This window comes from Hordeum vulgare, chromosome 2H, assembly GCF_904849725.1.
Source record: "Hordeum vulgare subsp. vulgare chromosome 2H, MorexV3_pseudomolecules_assembly, whole genome shotgun sequence".
NCBI lineage: Eukaryota > Viridiplantae > Streptophyta > Magnoliopsida > Poales > Poaceae > Hordeum > Hordeum vulgare.
The window spans coordinates 333,032,885-333,055,000 of NC_058519.1; the positions used below are offsets into that span (position 1 = coordinate 333,032,885).

At 42.3% G+C, this 22,116-nt stretch overlaps 1 pseudogene; it reads right to left on the reverse strand.

Annotated features, from left to right (window-relative positions):
* Positions 1-21,267: 21,267 nt before the first annotated feature.
* On the reverse strand, positions 21,268-21,892 carry LOC123426988 (annotated as a pseudogene).
* Between the last annotated feature and the right edge of the window lie 224 nt (positions 21,893-22,116).

Genomic DNA, 22,116 nt, shown 5'->3' on the forward strand with positions numbered 1-22,116 from the left:
AGTCGAGCTTTATAAACGGTTACATTACCGTTTGCATCAGTCTTCTTCTTGAAGATCCATTTATTTTCTATGGCTCGCCGGTCATCGGGCAAGTCCACCAAAGTCCATACTTTGTTCTCATACATGGATCCTATCTCAGATTTCATAGCTTCAAGCCATTTGTTGGAATCCGGGCCCGCCATCGCTTCTTCATAGTTCGAAGGTTCACCGTTGTCTAACAACATGATTTCCATCACAGGGTTGCCGTACCACTCTGGTGCGGAGCGTGCCCTCGTGGACCTTCGCGGTTCAGTAGTAACTTGATCCGAAGCTTCATGATCATTATCATTAACTTCCTCTTCAGTTGGTGTAGGCGTCACAGGAACAACTTCCCGCGCTGTGCTACTATCCTATTCGAGAGGGGGTGTAATTACCTCATCAAGTTCTACCTTCCTCCCACTTACTTATTTCGAGAGAAACTCTTTCTCTAGAAAGGATCCGTTCTTGGCAACAAAGGTTTTACCTTCGGACCTAAGATAGAAGGTATACCCAATAGTTTCCTTAGGGTATCCTATCAATACACATTTCTCCGCTTTGGGTTCGAGCTTTTCTGGTTGAAGTTTCTTCACATAAGCATCGCAGCCCCAAACTTTAAGAAACGACAACTTAGGTTTCTTCCCAAACCATAGTTCATACGGTGTCGTCTCAACGGATTTAGACGGTGCCCTATTTAAAGTGAATGCTGCAGTTTCTAATGCGTATCCCCAAAATGATAGCGGTAAGTCGGTAAGACACATCATAGATCGTACCATATCTAATAAAGTGCGATTATGACGTTCAGACACTCCGTTGCGTTGCGGTGTGCCAGGCGGCGTCAGTTGTGAAACGATTCCACACTTCCTTAGGTGTGTGCCAAACTCGTGACTCAAATATTCTCCTCGACGATCAGATCGTAGACACTTAATTTTTCTGTCACGTTGATTCTCGACCTCACTCTGAAATTCCTTGAACTTTTCAAATGTCTCAGATTTGTGCTTCATCAAGTAGATATACCCATACCTACTCAAATCATCGTTGAGAGTGAGAACATAACGATAGACACCGCGAGCTTCAACGTTCATCGGACCACACACATCAGTATGTATTATTTCCAATAAGTCCGTTGCCCTCTCCATTATTCCTGAGAATGGAGTCTTAGTCATCTTGCCCATGAGGCATGGTTCGCATGTGTCAAATGATTCAAAATCAAGAGACTCTAATAGTCCATCAGTATGGAGCTTGTTCATGCGCTTAACGCTGATATGACCAAGGCGGCAGTGCCACAAGTATGTGGGACTATCATTATCAACTTTACATCTTTTGGTACTCACACTACGAATATGTGTAACATCACGATCGAGATTCATCAAGAATAAACCATTCACCAGCGGAGCAAGACCATAAAACATATCACTCATATAAATAGAACAACCATTATTCTCTGACTTAAATGAGTAGCCGTCTCGCATTAAGCAAGACCCTGGTACAATGTTCATGCTTAAAGCTGGTAATAAATAACAATTATTAAGGTTTAAAACTAATCCCGACGATAGATGTAGAGGTAGCGTGCCGACGGCGATCACATCGACCTTGGAGCCATTCCCGACGCGCATCGTCACCTCGTCCTTTGCCAGTCTCCGCTTATTCCGCAGTTCCTGCTTTGAGTTGCAAATATGAGCAACAACACCGGTATCAAATACCCAGGAGCTACTACGAGGGCTGGTAAGGTACACATCAATAACATGTATATCACATATACCTTTAACGTTGTCGGCCTTCTTGTCCGCGAAGTATTTGGGGCAGTTCCGTTTCTAGTGACCCTTTCCCTTGCAATAGAAGCACTCAGTCTCAGGCTTGGGTCCATTCTTTTTCTTCTTCCCGACATCTGGCTTACGAGGCGCGGCAACAGCTTTGTCGTATTTCTTGAAGTTTTTTCTTACCCTTGCCCTTCTTGAAACTACTGGTCTTGTTGACCATCAACACTTGATGCTCTTTCTTGATTTCTACTTCTGCAGACTTGAGCATCGAGTACAACTCGGGAATGGTTTTCTCCATCCCTTGCATGTTGTAGTTCAGCACAAAACCTTTCTAGGTTGGTGGGAGAGATTGGAGGATTCTGTCAATTATAGCATCATCTGGAAGTTCAACTCCAAGTGAAGTCAGACGACCGTGTACCCAGACATTTTGAGTATGTGCTCACTGACAGAACTGTTCTCCTCCATCTTACAGCTAAAGAACTTGTCGGAGACTTCATATCTCTCGACACGGGCATGAGCTTGAAAAACTAGCTTCAGCTCTTGGAACATCTCATATGCACCGTGTTGCTCAAAACGCCTTTGGACCCCGTTTCTAAACTGTATAACATGCCAAACCTAACCAGAGAGTAGTCATCACTTCGCATTTGCCAAACGTTCAGAATGTCCTGGGCTACTGCGGGAGCGGGAGGGTCACCTAGCGGCGCATCAAGGACATAAGCCTTTTTAGCTACTTCAAGGATGAGCTTCAAGTTGCGAACCCAGTCCGCATAGTTGCTACCATCATCTTTCAGCTTGTTTTTCTCTAGGAATGCGTTGAAATTGAGGTTGACGTTGACCATCTACAATATTTATAAAGATAACTTTTAGAATAAGTTCATGACAATTAAGTTAATTTAATCATATTAAGTATGAACTCCCACTTAAATCGACATGCCTCTAGCCATCTAAGTGATACATGATCCATGTTGACTAACCCGTGTCTGATCATCACGTGAGACGGACTAGTCACCATGGTGAGCAACTTCATGCTGATCGTATTCAACCATACAACTCATGTTGGACCTTTCGGTCTCTTGTATTTGAGGTCATGTCTGTACATGCTAAGCTCGTCGAGTCAACCTAGGTGTTTCGCGTGTGTAAATCTTGCTTACACCCGTTGTATGCGAACGTTAGAATCTATCACACCCGATCATCACGTGGTGCTTCGAGACAACGATCATTCGCAACGGTGCACACTTAGGGGAATACGTTCTCGAAATTTTAAGAGGGATCATCTTATTATGCCATCGTCGTTATAAGCAATAAGATGAAAAACATGATAAACATCACAATGCAATCATATAGTGACATGATATGGCCATTATCATCTTTGCGCTTTCGATCTCCATCTTCAGCATCGCATGATCATCATCGTCACCGGCGTGACACCATGATCTCCATCATCATGATCTCCATCATCGTGTCTCCGTGAAGTCGCACGCCAACTACTACTATCACTACTATATAGCTAACCGTTTGCAATGAAGTAAAAGTGGTAAGCAAATGGCGTTGCATCTCATACAATAAATTAAGACAACTCCTATGGCTCCTGCCAGTTGTCATACTCATCGACATGCAAGTCGTGAAACCTATTACAATAACATGATCATCTCATACATCATACATGCAACATCACAACTTTGGCCATATCACATCCCATGTCAAACCCTGCAAAAACAAGTTAGACGTCCTCTAATTGTTGTTGCAAGTTTTACGTGGCTGATTTGGGTTTCTAGCAAGAACGCTTTCTTAGCTACATGACAGCCACAACGATGATATGCCAAAGCTATTTACCCTTCATAAGGACCCTTTTCATCAAATCCAATCCGACTAGAGTAGGAGAGATAGACACCCCCTAGCCACCTTTATGCACGGTGTGCATGTCTGCCGGTGGAACCAGTCTCACGTAAGCGTACATGTAAGGTCGGTCCGGGCCGCTTCATCCCACAATACCCCCGGAAAAGAATAAGACTAGTAGCAGCAAGCAATTGACAAATCATCGCCCACAACCTTTTGTGTTCTACTCGTGCATAGAATCTACGCATAGAAAACATGGCTCGAATACCACTGTTGGGTAACGTAGCATAAATTCAAAAAATTTCCTACGCATATTCATATCTTCCTATGGAGAGACCAGCAATGAGAGAGGGGTGAGTGCATCTTCATACCTTTGAAGATCGCTAAGCGGAAGCGTTACTAGAACGCGGTTGATGGAGTCGTACTCGCGGCGATTCGGATCGCGGTGTGATTCCGATCTAGTGCCGAACTACGGCACCTCCGCGTACAACACACATGCAGCCCAGTGACGTCTCCCGCACCTTGATCCAGCAAGGAGGAGGGAGAGGTTGGGGAAGAATTCCAGCAGCACGACGGCGTGGTGTCGATGGAGAGGCGAGGTATCCTGGCAGGGCTTCGCCAAGCACCGGCAGAGAGGAGGAGAAAGAAGGGCAGGGCTGCGCTGAGGGAGAGGGAAAAGTGTGTCCCCAATAGCACCAAAACCCACACTATTTATAGGAGGAGGGGAGGGGGGTGCGCCACCCCTAGGGTTACCCCCCTAGGTGGTGCGGCAGCTATAGATGGGAGATGGGGGCGGCGGCCAGGGCAGGGAAAGGGGGGGCGCGCCCTAGGTGGGTCTTGGGCCTCCCCTGTGCCCAGGGTTTCCCCTCCCTCCCTCTCTGGTGCGCATGGGCTGGGTGTGGGGGGCGCACCAGCCCACCTAGGGGCTGGTTTCCTCCCGCACTTGGCCCATGTAGCCCTCCGGGGCTTGTGGCCCCTCCCGGGGGTCCTCCGGAACCCTTCCGGTGGTCCCGACACTTTGCCGGTGGTGCCCGAAACATTTCCGGCGTCCAAATCTATCCATCCTATATATCAATCTTTACCTCCGGACAATTCTGGAGCTCCTCGTGACGTCCGGGATCTCATCTGGGACTTCGAACCACTTTCGGTAACCTCGTATAACAATTCCCTATAACCCTAGAGTCATCGAACCTTAAGTGTGTAGATCCTACGGGTTCGGGAGACACAGGCATGACCGAGACACCTCTCCGGCCAATAGCCATCAGCGGGGTATGGATACCCATGGTGGCTCCCACTTGCTCCATGATGATCTCCTCGGATGAACCACGATGTCAAGGATTCAATCAATCCCGTATACAATTCCCTTTGTCTGTCGGTATAGAACTTGCCCGAGATTCGATCGTCGGTATACCTATACCTTGTTCAATCTCGTTACCGGTAAGTCTCTTTACTCGTTCTATAGCACGTCATCGTGTGACTAACTCCTTAGTCACATTGAGCTCATGATGATGTTCTACCGAGTGGGCCCAGAGATACGTCTCCGTCACACGGAGTGACAAATCCCGATCTCGATTCGTGCCAACCCAACTGAAAAGACCTCGATGACGCCTAGAGGGGGGGGGGTGAATAGGCTATTTAAAAACTTCTTCGGATTTGGCTTGAACCTAATGCGGAAATAAACTAAGAGGGTACTTGTCAAGCACAAATCCTAAATGCACTAGGCACTGCAACGTGTATCAACAACACGATCTACCAAGATGGACACAATATAGTTACTAACAAGCACAAGTAAGTTACACAAACTTACTTGAGCTATATCACACGACAAGTAGGTGAAAAACACAAGATACTCGATCACACTATATCAACACGATGTATCAAGGGCTGCAAGTATGAACGTGTGGATATAGAGGGTATGCTTGAATGATTAATCTTGTACAAGAAATGGCCAACACAATATAATGAGCACAAGCAATATGCAATGTATGTATGCTCAAATAACACAAGTAAACCACAAGTAAGGAGTTAGGGTTAAGGATAACCAAGGTCACTGAGACGAAGATGTATCCCGATGTTCACTTCCTTGGAGGGAAGCTCATCACCGTTAGAGAGGTGGATGTTACCACGAAGGCACACCAACGCCACGAAGGCTCACCCTATTCTCCCTTTGAGATAACACCACGAAGGCGTTTCTCAACCACTAGTGGTAAGCCTTTGAGGTGGCTTCCAAACCCTCACAAACTTTTCCGGGGGAAATCACACGGATTGATTCCTCTCCGAAGAACTCCTACCGCCTAGGAGTCTCCAACCTCCAAGAGTAACAAGATCACGGGGAATGCTCAAAACTTGCTCAAATCACAAATAGATTGGGTTGAGAGAAGGAGAGGGAGACGATCTATCTTTTGATTGGAACAAACCTCAAAGGGGCTCACAAATGCTCTTGGGATCTAAGATTTGGAGTGAGCAAATGTGTGTGCGGTGGAAATGTGTTCTTATGAGGATAAGGCTGTGTTGGGCGACCCTCTCACGAAGTGGGAGGGGGGTATTTATAGAGGGGAGAGAAAAAGAGCCGTTGGGGACACTTTAAGTCACACAGGGTCCGGACGTCCGACAATTGTCGGAAGTCCGGGCGTCCGCGAGGGGCCGGTCGTCCGAGGCCTGTAGATACGACTGAAACTAATTTGAATTAAACAGCGACCGGACGTCCGACAGGGGTCGGTCGTCCGAGGCCTGTAGATACGACTAAACCTATGTTGAATTTATCAGCCACCGGACGTCCGGAGAGGACCGGAAATCCGAGTTATACACCTCAACTTCTACTGGTGGTAGTTTCCGGATTTCCGACGGGTGTCGGACGTCTAGCGCTCAGACGTCCGGAGGGAGACGGATTTCTGAGATATAGAACTCAACTTCTACTTGTGCAGGCTTCCGGATTTCCGGGACTTGGCCGGACATCCGGGCCTCGGACGTACGGAGGGAGCCGGAAGTCTGAGTTATATGGCTGTGATTTCTCTGGTATAGGATTCCGGATTTCCACACTAGTCGTTCGTCTGGTCCTCGGACGTCCGGAGAAAGCCGGATGTCCGAGGCACTGGTTCTGTTTTCAGATAACAACAAAACACTGGAGATGTGGTCTGAGCAGAAAGTGATGATGTAGTTTGAGCAAGTTCATCGCAAAACCTGTGATCCCCTCTTAATAGTGCGGGATCCCTAAGGACTCAAGAATCATAAAAGAGTACTGATGATCCATACTTGAGTGTATACTTTTATTCGCTGATCATCACTCCGCACAACTAACGTCAAAGGAACTGATACCTTTGAGTTAGCCCTTTCACCTGAGCTTGATGTTGTTGTTCCTTCTTGGCTCAAGTTGAAAGCAAGACATGATGAAGTCTTCAAGTAGCTTTCCCATACACAATGCGGAAAGCCTAGCTTATGTATTCATCTTCATTTGTCCACCATGTGAACATCCACAAGAATCAAGCATGTAGTGCTCAGGAATGCTTATCTTGGTATTGTCCTTGTTAGCACATGAGGTTGTCCTTATCAACATCCTTGTTAGCTTATGTTTCAATGATATATTCGTGCTGATCCACTTGAACTTGCACACCACAATCTTGATGACGATCACCACTTGACGTCATCCTTCATGGGTTGTATGAGATCTTCCTTTTGACGCAAGCCCAATGAAAGCACACCTAACCCCCACACAGGAGTCTCACAAAGACCATGGGTTAGTACACAAACACGTAATGGATAATGCTTACCATACCATGGGATCACTTGATCCCTCTCGGTATATCTTATACTCTTTGTGTGTTGATCATCTTGATTTACTCTTTGTCTGAGACCTTGATCAACCTAGTGTTTCTATGACCATTCTTTGGATAATACCTTGAATAGCATCTTGGTCATCATATAAACTCCTTGAACCCAACAGATGGACTTCAAGAAGTGTCTATGGACAAATCCTATAAATATAACTTAAGGCAACCATTAGTCCATAGGAATTGTCATCAATTACCAAAACCACATATGGAGATATATGCTCTAACACCAACAAACACTTTCGGAGGTACCCATAGTGCACCTTTATAGTCACCCAGTTACGTTGTGACGTTTGATACACCCAAAGCACTCCTACGGTATCCGGGAGTTGCACAATATCATGGTCGAAGGAAAAGACACTAGACATTAGAAAAGCTTTAGCATACGAACAATACGATCTAGTGCTATGCTTAGGATTGGGTCTTGTCCATTACATCATTCTCCCAATGATGTGATCCCGTTTTCAATGACATCTAATGCCCATGATCAGGAAACCATGATCATCTATTGACTAACGAGCTAGCCAACTAGAGGCTTGCTAGGGACACATTGTGACCTATTTATTCACACATGTATTACTGTTTCCTGTTAATACAATTATAGCATGAACAATAGACGATTATCATGAACAAGGAAATATGATAATAACCATTTTATTATTGCCTCTAGGACATATTTCCAACATTATTCACATGATTCATCGAAACCCTAGTGCCGCCAGCCCTATATAATCTCCTCCCCAACCACGCCGCCAGCTTTTCCCCGCCCATAGCCTCCAACCCCTCCTCCAACCCGAAACCCATCGGCGGCGGTGCAGCGCGAGGAGAGGAGAAGGAAGATGGTGAAGTTCCTGAAGCCGGGCAAGGCGGTGATCCTACTACAGGGCAGGTACGCTAGGAAGAAGGCAGTGATCGTGTGCGTGTTCGAGGAGGGCACCCGCGACCGCCACTACGGGCACTGCCTGGTCGCCGGCCTGGCGAAGAACCCGAAGAAGGTGATCCGCAAGGACTCGACCAAGAAGACGGCGAAGAACTCCCGCGTCAAGGTCTTCCTCAAGCTCGAGGATAGGTTCAAGACCGGCAAGGAAAGGTGGTTCTTCACCAAGCTCCGCATGATTCAACATGATTCAAGAAATGCCAACAAGATCTATTATTCACATGATTCGACATGATTCAAGAAGTTCTAACAAGATATATTCTTCACATGATTCGATATGATTCGACATGATTCAAGAAATTCCAACAAGATCTATTCTTCACATGATTCGACATGATTCAAGAAATTCCAACAAGATCTATTCTTCACATGATTCGACATGATTCCACATGATTCAAAAAATTCCAACAAGATCTATTCTTCACATGATTCGACATGATTCGACATGATTCAAGAAATTCCAACAATATCTATTCTTCACATGATTCGACATGATTCCACATGATTCGACATGATCCAAGAAATTCCAACAAGATCTATTCTTCACATGATTCGAAATGATTCAAGAAATGCCAACAAGATCTACTATTGTTCACATGATTCGACATGATTCCACATGATTCGACATGATTTTTTGGAGCTAAATGACCCAGAAATTGAAAAGCACTACAAATGAACTCTTAATAGGTTTAAAGTTGGCATGCTATCATCATTTCACCCACATATCGTGTGCTAAAAACTTGAGAGGGTTGCCGCAAAAACTGGATGCACTTCGTGTACAAATCGGACAATCTCTTTCGAAGTGTGAGGGTTTCATACGAAAACTCATCTGTTACAAAAGGCATTTAATTTTTTCGAATTTATTTGAACTCCATATTTTTTGTGTGTTCAAAATGAACCATTCAAGGCCACATCATCAATTTTCAACACTTTCTGACTTCATTTGGTATTTTCAATGTTTTATTGATTATTTGGAGCTAAATGATCCAGAAAATAGAAAGCACTACAAATGAATTCTTAATAGGTTGAAAGTTGGCATGGTATCATCATTTCACCCACATAGCATGTGCTAAAAAGTTCAAAGGGTTTCCGCAAAAACTGAATGCACTTCGTGTACAAACCGTACAACCTCTTTCGAAGTATGAGGGTTTCATACGAACACTCATCTGTTACAAAAGGCATTTCATTTTTTCGAGTTTATTTGAACTCCACACTTTTTGTGTGTTCAAAATAAACCATTCAAGGCCACATCATCAATTTTCAACACTTTCTAACTTCATTTGGTATTTTCCATGATTTTACTGATTTTTTTGGAGCTAAATGACCCAGAAAATGAAAGGCACTACGAATGAAATCTCAATAGGTTGAAAGTTGGCATGGTATTATGATTTCCCCCACATAGCATGTGCTAAAAAGTTGAGAGGGTTGCCGCAAAAACTGGATGCACTTCAGGTACAAATAGGATAATCTCTTTTGAAGTATGATGGTTTCATACGAAAACTCATCTGTTACAAAAGGCAATTCATTTTTCGAACTTATTTGAACTCAAGACTTTTTGTGTGTTCAAAATGAACCATTAAAGGCCACATCATCAATTTTCAACACTTTCTGACTTCATTTGGTATTTTTCGTCTTTTTACTAATTTTACGGAGCAAAATGGCCTAGAAAATGAAAAGCACTAGAAATGAACTCTTAATAGGTTGAAAGTTGGCATGGTATCATCACTGCACCCACATAGCATGTGCTAAAAAGTTCAGAGGGTTGCAGCAAAAACTGTGTGCACTTCGTGTACAAATCAAACAATCTCTCTCGAAGTATGAGGGTTTCATACGAAAACTCATCTGTTATAAAATGCATTTCTTTTTTCGAACTTATTTGAACTCCAGACTTTTTATGTGTTCAAAATGAACCATTCAAGGCCACATCATCAATTTTCAACACTCCGTGACTTCATTTGGTAGTTTCATGCTTTTACTGATTTTTTGGAGCTAAATGACGCAGAAAATGAAAAGCACTACAAATGAACTCTTAATAGGTTGAAAGTTGGCATGGTATCATCATTTCACCCACATAGCATGTGCTAAAAAGTTGAGAGGGTTGCCGCAAAAAATGGATGCACTTCGTGTACAAATCGGATAATCTCTTTTGAAGTATGATGGTTTTGTACGAAAACTCATCTGTTACAAAAGGAAATTCATTTTTCGAACTTATTTCAACTCCAGACTTTTTGTCTGTTCAAAATGAACAATTCAAGGCCACATCATCAATTTTCAACACTTTGTGACTTCATTTGGTATTTTTCATGCTTTTACTGATTTTTTGGAGTTAAATGACCCAGAAAATGAACAACACTAAAAATGAACTCTCAATAGGCTGAAAGTTGGCATGGTATCATCATTTCACCCACATAGCATGTGCTAAAAAATTGAGAGGGTTGCCGCAAAAACTGGATGCACTTCGTGTCCAAATCGGACAATCTCATTCGAAGTATGAGGGTTTCATATGAAAACTCATCTATAACAAAAGGGATTTCATTTTTTCGAACTTATTTGAACTCCAGACGTTTTGTGTGTTCAAAATGAACCATTCAAGGCCACATCATCAATTTTCAACACTTTGTGACTTCATTTGGTATTTTTCATGCTTTTACTAATTTTTTGGAGCTAAATGACCCAGAAATTGAAAAGCACTACAAATGAACTATTAATATGTTGAAAGTTGGCATGGTACCATCATTTCACCCTAATAGCATGTGCTAAAAAGTTGAGTAGGTTGCTGCAAAAACGAAATGCACTTCGAGCACAAATCAGACAATCTCTTTCGAAGTATAAGGGTTTCATACGAAAACTCATCTGTTACAAAAGGCATTTCATTTTTTCGAATTTATTTGAACTCAACACTTTTTTTGTGTTCAGAATGAACCATGCATGCCCACATCATTAATTTTCAACACTTTTTGACTTCATTTGGTATTTTTCATGCTTTTACTTATTTTTTGGAGTAATGACCCAGAAAATGAAAGCACTACAAATGAAATCTCAATAGGTTGAAAGCTGGCATGGTATCATCATTTCACCCACATAGCATGTGCTAAAAAGTTGAGAGGGTTGCCGCAAAAACTGGATGCACTTCATGTACAAATCGGACAATCTCTTTCGAAGTATGAGGGTTTCATACGAAAACTCATCTATTACAAAAGGCATTTCCTTTTTTGGAACTTATTTGAACTCCATACATTTTTTGTGTTCCAAATGAACCATTCAAGGCCACATCATCAATTTTCAACACTTTCTGACTTCATTTGGTATTTTTCATGCTTTTACTGATTTTTTGGAGCTAAATGACCCAGAAATTGAAAAGCACTACAAATGAACTCTTAATATGTTGAAAGTTAGCATGGTACCATCATTTCACCCACATAGCATGTGCTAAAAAGTTAAGAGGGTTGCGCAAAAACTGAATGCAATTCGTGTACAAATCGGACAATCTCTTTTGAAGTATGAGGGTTTCATACGAAAACTCATCTGTTACAAAAGGCAATTCATTTTTCGAACTTATTTGAACTCCAGACTTTTTGTCATTTCAAAATGAACCATCAAGGCCACATCATCAATTTTCAACACTTTGTGACTTCATTTGTTATTTTTAATGCTTTTACTGATTTTTTGGAGTTAAATGACCCAGAAAATGAAAAGCACTAAAAATGAACTCTCAATAGGCTGAAAGTTGGCATGGTATCATCATTTCACCCACATAGCATGTGCTAAAAAGTTGATAGGGTTGCCGCAAAAACTGGATGCACTTCGTGTACAAATCGGACAATCTCTTTCGAAGTATGACGGTTTCATACGAAAACTCATCTATTACAAAAGGAATTTCATTTTTTCGAACTTATTTGAACTCTAGAAGTATTGTGTGTTCAAAATGAACCATTCAAGGCCACATCATCAATTTTCAACACTTTGTGACTTCATTTGGTATTTTTCATGCTTTTATTGATTTTTTGGAGCTAAATGACCCAGAAATTGAAAAGCCGTACAAATGAACTCTTAATATGTTGAAAGTTGGCATGGTACCATCATTTCACCCACATAGCATGTGCTAAAAAGTTGAGTGGGTTGCCGCGAAAACTGAATGCACTTCGTGTACAAATCAGACAATCTCTTTCGAAGTATAAGGGTTTCATACGAAAACTCATCTGTTACAAAAGGCATTTCATTTTTTCGAATTTATTTGAACTCAAAATGAACCATGCAAGGCCACATCATCAATTTTCAACACTTTCTGACTTCATTTGGTAGTTTCATGCTTTTACTGATTTTTTGGAGCTAAATGACGCAGAAAATGAAAAGCACTACAAATGAACTCTTAATAGGTTGAAAGTTGGCATTGTATCATCATTTCACCCACATAGCATGTGCTAAAAAGTTGAGAGGGTTGCCGCAAAAAATGGATGCACTTCGTGTACAAATCGGATAATCTCTTTTGAAGTATGATGGTTTTGTACGAAAACTCATCTGTTACAAAAGGCAATTCATTTTTCGAACTTATTTGAACCCCAGACTTTTTGTCTGTTCAAAATGAACCATTCAAGGCCACATCATCAATTTTCAACACTTTGTGACTTCATTTGGTATTTTCATGCTTTTACTCATTTTTTGGAGCTAAATGACCCAAAAAATGAAAAGCACTACAAATGAATTCTTAATACGTTGAAAGTTGGCATGGTACCATCATTTCACCCACATAGCATGTGCTAAAAAGTTGAGAGGGTTGTGCAAAAACTGAATGCACTTCGTGTACAAATCGGACAATCTCTTTCGAAGTATGAGGGTTTCATACGAAAACTCATCAGTTACAAAAGGCATTTCATTGTTTCAAATTTATTTGAACTCCAGACTTTTTGTGTGTTCAAAATGAACCATTCAAGGCCACGTCATCAATTTTCAACACTTTTTGACTTCATTTGGTATTTTTCATGCTTTTACTGATTTTTTGGACCTAAATGACGCAGAAAATGAAGAGCACTTCAAATGAATTCTTAATAGGTTGAAAGTTGCCATGGTATCATCGTTTCACCCACATAGCATGTGCTAAAAAGTTGAGAGGGTTGACGAAAAAACTGGATGCACTTCGTGTACAAATCGGACAATATCTTTCGAACTATGAGGGTTTCATATGAGAACTCATCTGTTACAAAAGGCATTTCGTTTTTTTGAACTTATTTCATTTTTTCCACATGGTGCGTGTATTAAAAACCATTACAACATATCATGAATAGAGAAGTGACCAAATTAATAGAAATTCATCATCACATTAAAGCCAAAGTACAGTAGTGATCAAAATAAATACAAAAAGTTCTTACATAGTTCTCATTATTGAACAACATATAGCTCTCTAGAGCATCTAATTTGAACATATATTGAAACTACTAAATTTAAATACAACAACAAATGCGACCATAACGACAACTAAGGTACAAATTGATCCAATGGCATAATGATACCAAGCCTCAGTATGAATGGCATATTTTCTAATGTTTCTAATCTTCAAGTGCATTGCATTCATCTTGATCTTGTGATCGTCACGCACCTCGGCAACATCCAACTCCAATATCATCTTCTCCTCTTCAACTCTTTGTAATTTTTCTTTCAAGTAATTTTTTTACTTTTCAACCAATTTAACTTCTCGACAAGAATTTTTATGTGGTTTGGAATTTCCGGTTCACATACCTCCTAGATTAAAAAATATATGTCACGTTGGTCGTCATAATTGTCATAAACACTAAATAAAATAAATAGTTATAAAAGATAATATATACCACATTCGAATCATAGTCAGTACGAGGGCCGACGGAGGCGGATACCAAAACCATCACACTATATAATAACAAACAATAATAGAAGTAAGAAAATTACACAAGTATCTATGTAAATCATACAAGTAAGAACTTTTTATTTTAGAAAGAAGATAAGAAGAAGAGACTAACCACGGTGGTGCCGATGCCGAGATGGGCACGGGAGATCGAGGGCGGTGAGGACGGGGACGGGACACGGACGGACCGCCAAAGCTACACAAAACTAGAGGAAAATGGAGCTTGGATAAGGAGCTTCGAGAGGAGAAAGCTTAAGTGTGGCTTGGGCATTTCATCGAACACCGCATGTGCATAGGAGGTGAGCTAGAGCACCACAAAGCTCTCCCACGGCCGGCCAAAAAATCAGAGCAGTGGACTGCTCTGCTCGCGATCGGGTGGTATATATAGGCCAAGAATTGGTCCCGGTTTGAGCACGGAATCGGGAGTGAAGGACAACATTTGGTCCCGGTTCCAGCCAAAAACCGGGACCAATTGTTGTGGGCCAGGAGCGAGGCACATTCGTCCTGGTTCGTGTCCAGAACAGGGACCAAAGGGGCCAGACGAACCGGGACCAATGGCCCACGAGGCCCGGCCGGCGCCCTGGCCTCACGAACCGGGACCGATGCCCCCATGGGTCCCTGTTCCTAAGTGATCTGGGACTAATGGTATTTCATCAGGTGGACCCAAGGTTGTTAGAATCGCGATTCTGAATCGGATCGGAGCCGCAACGACAGGATTGCAAATCGTAGAATCTTCACTATCAGGATCGTAAAAACGTAGATTCTATGAACCAAAATTGTAGGATCAGAGGGGTTTGTTTGGATCGCAAATTCATAGAATTGCACCACAGAATCGCGATTCTGACAACCTTGGCTGGACCAAAGCCCTCTTTTCTACAAGTGCATAGGGGCCTAGCCAAGGAAAGCTTTCCCATTAAATGAATGTTCTTGCGTACTCTTTGATTCCCGCAAGAAGTGTGGGACTAATTGAATTTCATTCTTGTGTGCTAACAGAATTATTCTTCCTTACAGATTTCATTCGATGCATCCACCGTACTAAGAGCTCCTTTTTGAAGAACCGATTCTGTACCAACCCCATAGGCGTATCTATCTAAAGAAATCTAAAACTCCCATTATGATTTGAGATTGCCTTGCCATTGCGCCCCTTGCCTTTCTTACTGGATTTCCAGTTGATGGGGAAGGCTTGGCAAAGAAGCTTGAGTTGGAAGAGAAGTGGAAAACTAAGTTGTTCGGGCTTAACTTAAACTGATTGCCCTAGTAGGAGTCAGAATAAGGTTGAGGCTTGTAGACAAGCAACTGACATCTCAGATCATGCCACTGCCAGGATCATGGATGCCCAGAATGCCCTCAGTCTATGCCTGTCTATATAGTATTTAAGTAACAAAGGCAAGTAAGCCGTAAGACAAAAATCAAGGCTTTTACAGACCTTCGACAACTTATATATAAGCTAATAATAGATCTTTTGCGTCTTTCGATATGCGAAGAGAAGTAAGAAGGTTTACTATTGGGATAACGAAGATATGACCATATTTCTGATCAATTCAACAGACGAGATCGGATAGTAGAATAGAGAGAAGGATCTTCTACTTTCTGAAAATGATAGAGAGTCAGGAGAGGGTCTATGTTAATAGTGCTCTTTAGATAGGGAGAGGAAAGACGTAACTAGACCGTGAAAATAATATAATCTTTTACCGCTACATCCGCTGGAGAAGAAAACTCAGCAAAGGATATTCCTATCCTTTCTCTAGTTGAAGACTAATCTGGATATTCCCTAACATGCTTGACTTCGAGTTCTTGGAGTGACAACTTTCTTTGTACACAAGGGTCCCTTACTTTATTACTTTTCCACTTCATTGATCTGAAAGAAGTGACAGAAGAAAGCTACATGCATATACCCCTGCCCTGGGGGAACAAGTGCCACCTCAACAGTTATATTCTAAATCGTTAAGCCTTGCAACCCTTTCTTTTGTATCAGACCTTTCCCGATTTCCTTACTTTCCTTGTTCACTCAAACTTCAAAAATTCCTTCCATGAATCTAGGGACGGAAAACCACCTATGACTTCGCCAAGTCTCCCTTTCTTTGGTCGAAGGCCTCAGGTCAAGATCCTTTTTCCTATCTATTGAAAATGCATAGAGAGATGCTTCTTCCTCTTCAAGTTGGAAGTGTAAGAAGAAATGCGGTAAATAGGAGTTCCATCTACCACGCACTCGACCCACGCTCCAGCTAACTTCAGCATCCATACTCAGCTATGAGGAAGGTGCCGGGGACACTATGAACACACACGTACTTGGTTGACTTGACGTCCCGTCTCACAACCGTGTAAGATCTAATAAACAAACAACTTGCTTGCCCAATCCCTATTGAGAGGATTTCTTGAGCTTGAACTTCCTTTTGTAGCTCCGCTCAAAAGGACTTCTTTTCATCCGCAATGAAGCTTATACCACCACTTGGTGAGTAAGGCCTGATTTCGTCCCGTCCGTAGCACTTCAGAAGTCACTTTGGCGTGGCACTGCTGGATACTTCTGTTCAATAGGAATAGGAGGAAAAAAAGCTGTTGATGAGCATCTATTGGAGTCGATCATTTCCAAGATCTAATTCTAGTTTCTTATTATGTAGTTGAAACACCTCACAATCTTCAGTTTTACGCTTACGCTTAAGGGATGAAATGTTCTTGGTGGATGCAGGACCTAGTACTACAAAAATTTGCATGCAAGATGAGCTTACATGAGTGCCAATCAAGGGAGCCACCAGGCTTGAGAATAAGGTGGTATCAAAGAATTAGTGGCTGGTGAATGACTCATCAAAAAGCGGATTTCTGAGAGGTTCTTTATCGATCTAGTGGCCAATGAATCACTTATCAAAGAGCGAGCAGCCGCCAGGTTTAATGATTTTGTGGACCCTGGATGTAGCGGCTGGTGAACCGCGTCTTCTTCCACAAAGATTCAGACAAAACCGAGCTTGGATAGAACTAAAGAAGATTTGGCGAACGAAGAAAATGTCAAAGGGTTTAGTATAAAAAAATCAAAGGAGGTTATTCAGTAGCCATCGCGGGTTTCATTACTTTTCTTCCATTCAAAAAAGCTCTTCGCAAAAAAAGGATAGCGAATGATCGATTCACCATTGATAGAATTAAGCCTACAAGGAGGGATATTGTGATAATAGCGGCACATCAAACAAGAACTTGATGAAAAGATAGAAAAAATATGAAAAATCCGAAGCCCACCTTAATCCATTTTGTTGAGGATCTTGCATTTATTCCGGCTCTGTATTTACATAGCCAAGAAAGGGTCAGGCGATCATGCGTGACTGGCGGAGCGCCTATCGCCCTAGCATGGCACTCCAAAATGCATGTTGGGTTGGGCCAGCAAGAAGACTTCGACTAGGGAGACGAAGAATGGAATTGAACAAGGAAGCATAGTCTAAGATAACAGAATGGAACACCAACCAACAATTAATTGGTGGATTTGGATGGAGTCTCGCAGAAGAAGAGCACGCGCGCTAGCACGCCGCAAGACGTCAGTCTTTTTCTGCTTGTTGGCCATTGTAAGTTTACTGAATCCCCCTTCCAAACACCAACCCAATCTCTTTTCCTTGATGAGAAATGAGCAAGACCATATGTTTATAAAAAATATAGCCCCTACATAAACTTAGCCCTTACTACCCGAACTTCTTACCTTCAAATAGGACTAACTGCCCGAACCCGCTTGCTTATCTTCTACGATCTAATTAAGTTAAATAGTGGTTATTTATTTTTTAAGTGACTAGAACTTCTATCAATTACTATTCTAGAACCCAGTTGTGCCATGTGTTTATTGTATTCTATTCTATTCTTCAGGTATTCATTTGAATAACTCATCTTTTCAGGTAAGACAATTTGAAGATCTTGTTAGTCAGCCAATGTGTATTCTTATCCTCTAGTGCGGATCCAATCAGATTTTATAAAGACAAGGCCAAACATCCATTGTGGGGATCCTCTTTTATCGGGAGACATGGCCTGGTCGTTTCTGATCGAGATTCCTAATCAATAGGGAGAAGAGCTCTTCGCATGATCTGGTCCTACCTTTTGTCTATGCTATTTTATTTCTCTTCTCAGTTGATGTCCTTACTCTGGATAAATTGGAACACCTTGATTCCGTTCATTCCTGCCCTTCGCTCCAGGCCATAATGCTTCTGTATCATTTCTATACCCCTGTGATGATGCATCCTCTGACTCTCGTGGGTAGACTCCTACTTGATTACTTAGAACTTCTCTCTCTCTCAACTCGTGGACCTATATATCTTCTTGTTTTTAAGATATAGGGGTTTGCTATTCTCATGAATTGCTCATATTCATTTACCCCACTGAATAGTTTTGCCTTGTTTCAGCCCTTCCTTCATTTGAACCTACCAAGTACTAATCTATCTTTATGGGGAAGACCCTTCATCTGACCTCCGGGCTACCATGTCAATTGTAAAAAGTAGTTGATTCGTGTCTTGCAGGAGCAATAATAGTGAAATGAGGACGTAAGCACCCTAGGTCTTCCTCTTCCTTCTAAACTAATTGCTTTCGCTTGACTCTTCCAGGAGAAAAGTATAATAAGTGGTTGAAGGAAAGCGAAAAGGAATGGCTTTTTCATGTACCAGATCCGTGATCTAGACATCAAGCAAAAATGTACATACAATCAAAGAGAGCAGTTATTTGTAGTGACTGGTGTATTGGTTAGAGATGCAAGGAGAGACTCGGTTATGGTGTGGTAAAGATCTTGCTCCAATTCTCGGATTCAGGTAGAAAGTAAGAGCAGTAGCATATTCGTAGGAGAGATTTTTTACTTGAAATTACTAGTCCTGGTAGTTGGAAAAAAGCTCTGAATACAGATTTAAAGCATCAATATAGGTAGTCCAATCATTAGTTGGCCAGTGATAGCATTTTATGTAAAAAAGCTTGCTTCAGGATCAGATCTTTCAACTAAAGTTATCGGGTCGGGTAGGCTTTGAGGAACATTGGGTGATCCGTATGTTGTGACTGAGAAGATACGTCTATTGTGCCCGGCAAAAAAAGATTTGCAAGGAGTTTGCAAAAGGCTTTCTCATTCGGAAAAAAACTATTTCAAGTATATTTCCCTTTTTCCAGTCTGTGATCGGATGATTGCCGCTTGTGTGAATTTCATTGTTGTGGGTCCCGTGTGTGCTCGAATAATATTATTTTAGGATTCGATTTAGTTGAATTTCTTGACTCCGCGGTGCTGGTTATCGAGTTTATGGCGCCGCTGACCATCCAAAAAGTCAAAGATGGCGCCGACATTTACTTATTATGGTCTCTTCTAATAGTGGTCCCTTGGTATTCAGGTTGTAAAATCCTCATAGGAACGTCGATTGTTATACCTTGTTTTTATAATGGTCTATCTTATTTCAAAATCCGAAAGATAAAGAAGCTCTTGGAACCGAAGGTATGTCTGAGCATTCTGGGAAGGTCGCAAGAAGCCGGTTTTAGAAGGTTTGGAGCAACCGCAATTTTTCACCATATTACCCGCTTCCAATTGATGTCTGGCTAATATATAAGTGTTGACCTAAACCCCTGTGCAGTGGCTCGGCTTCCGAACCGTACGTGGGCAACCTCGTATGGCTCATCCTAAGAAGGTCGAAGCCCCCTCTATAAAAAGTTCGAAAAAGCCTTCGCCCTCCTATTCAACGGGGCTATTAGAGAAGCAACTTCGTTCCTTGACTTCTTTGCTTTTGATTTTGGAAGGGCTTCGTTTTTTATACCGGCTTTCTTAGTTACGAGCTCACTTTCACTGACTTCTTCCTTAGTGTAGTCTTGGTAAATACTTTAAGAAAAAGTTCATTAGCCTAGTCTATATCCACAGCTGACGTGACTCCGTACCGACGCCTTTCGCTTTGTAGACAGATAAGTTTTTCTGTAACCTTAGCTTTTCTCCTTTTCCGAACTGTTTTTCCAGATCCTTATTATTACTTAAAAAAACCAACTCTATAATTTCATAACCTTATCCGAGCTGAGGCTAAGTGACTTCATAACCTTAACGTACTTTTTGCATACATTTTGCCATCAGGTCTAATGGGCTACCGTCCCTTCGCCTATAGGCGGCGTCTTACACAGGGGAGAGGAAGAGGCTGAAGGAGATGACATTGCCGACGACGTTGCGGGCCATGTCTGAAGAAATCATCTTGCTTGCTTTATTGATTGATAGTGCTAGGCATTATATAGCCTTCGTACAACTTGGGGGCTAAGCCAAACTAACAAACTATAGGAAATAAACTAACTTGAGAATCAAGAAATATCTCTAAGAGATTGAAACTTTCTAAAAGATAACTAGGAATAATTATGCTTTTAAGTTGTTGTCGCGGCCCCCCTCCTTGGTGGCCTTCTTGCGCCAGCCCGCATGATAGTTGTATATCTTACGTACTTGGTTTTCTGGGCAGTGTACGTTTTCACTATGGACATCCTGATGTGTTTGATAGGATTATTCACATGACAAGAGGTGGCATCAGCAAGGCTTCTTGTGGTATAAATTTCAGTTAAGACATTTTTGCGGGTACGTGATTATCCATTTATTCTAGATGTTACCCATTTGTGCTCTTGGACGACATAGACTTCCAATTTGGGTTTCAGGTTTCAAATCAACTAGAAGAGTCAGTCTTTTACTTAAGGTATGGCTGTGAGAAAGAATACCGATCCGATCAAGATGACCAAGAAATCTGGATGACCGAGAAATCCAATGCCATTGTTCTAAATAATGCTTGGAGGCTTTTCCTTTTTAGACCGGCGAAAGCAGAGCTCGTTATGTCCATTGGGAAAAATTCCCAGTTTTGTGTGGGAGTCCTTTTGTCTCTGGATGTCAAATTCCCCTAGACGGGCAAACAGGAGGCTCTCGAAAAGTTGTTAGAGGCCATCTTGAAATGCCAAGGGAAGAAGCCCATAGACTCCCTAGCATCTCTACTTGACCTAAAATGCGATCTCCTGGACCCCAAAAAATCGAGACCACTCTCCATCCATATTTAGAACGGTTAGGGTGAGTTTTTAAGAAATAAAAACCTTTTGTCGATTTATCCACACTTCCGTGACTTCTAGAGGAAAGCTAACTGCTTGCTCGCTGGGAGCTGTATGAGCGGTAATGTCCACACACGACTCCATGAGAAGGTGGACGGAAATGTCCTTGTTGTACTCACTCCCGTCTTCAATGGGGTCCGCTCTTTTTTAGGAGAGTATGCCAATATGATCTTTATGAGGTGCAGGGCTTTGCATCTGACATTCGTTGGGCTTTCCACTGCAGGCGCCCGCGTCCGGGCCTTTTTGCGCAATAAACCCCTCCGGCCGAAGACTAGTGATAGCTGGTCCTGTGGAGCTTTTGGAGAAGGGTAGCATAGTGTGTAACCACAACAATAAACCACGACAAACCCTCAGACGACCCTTCTAATATAAGGGGGGAGATCCTCAGTAGTGGTGACCCTTGGACTCTTCCACTGACTTATATATGTATCGAATGCTCATACGGGAAAGTGAACTCCTTGGTCTGGAACCTGGGGGGCTGCTCCGAGAAAAAATCCTTTCTTCCTCGTCCACTCTAGGGGGTGCGGAACCACCTGCGCGGATTACAGGTGATGGTTACAAGAATGGCGGGTAAGTGAAGGGTACCCAACGACATTCAGGGATGAATTTAGACCCATCGGGCGGGGATAATCATTCTAGTCCTGGGAGAGGTGGCGACACCAGTCTGAGCTGAGGGAAGCTAGCCAATTGAGTCACTCAAACGACCGCAAGAGGCGCACCCTAAGCCCAGCTTCTCAGAGTTGCTATTGCAAAATATGGCTTCCTTAATATCCAAATGTTGCCTTTACGAATTCATTGGTCTTGTCCACCCACTCAGCG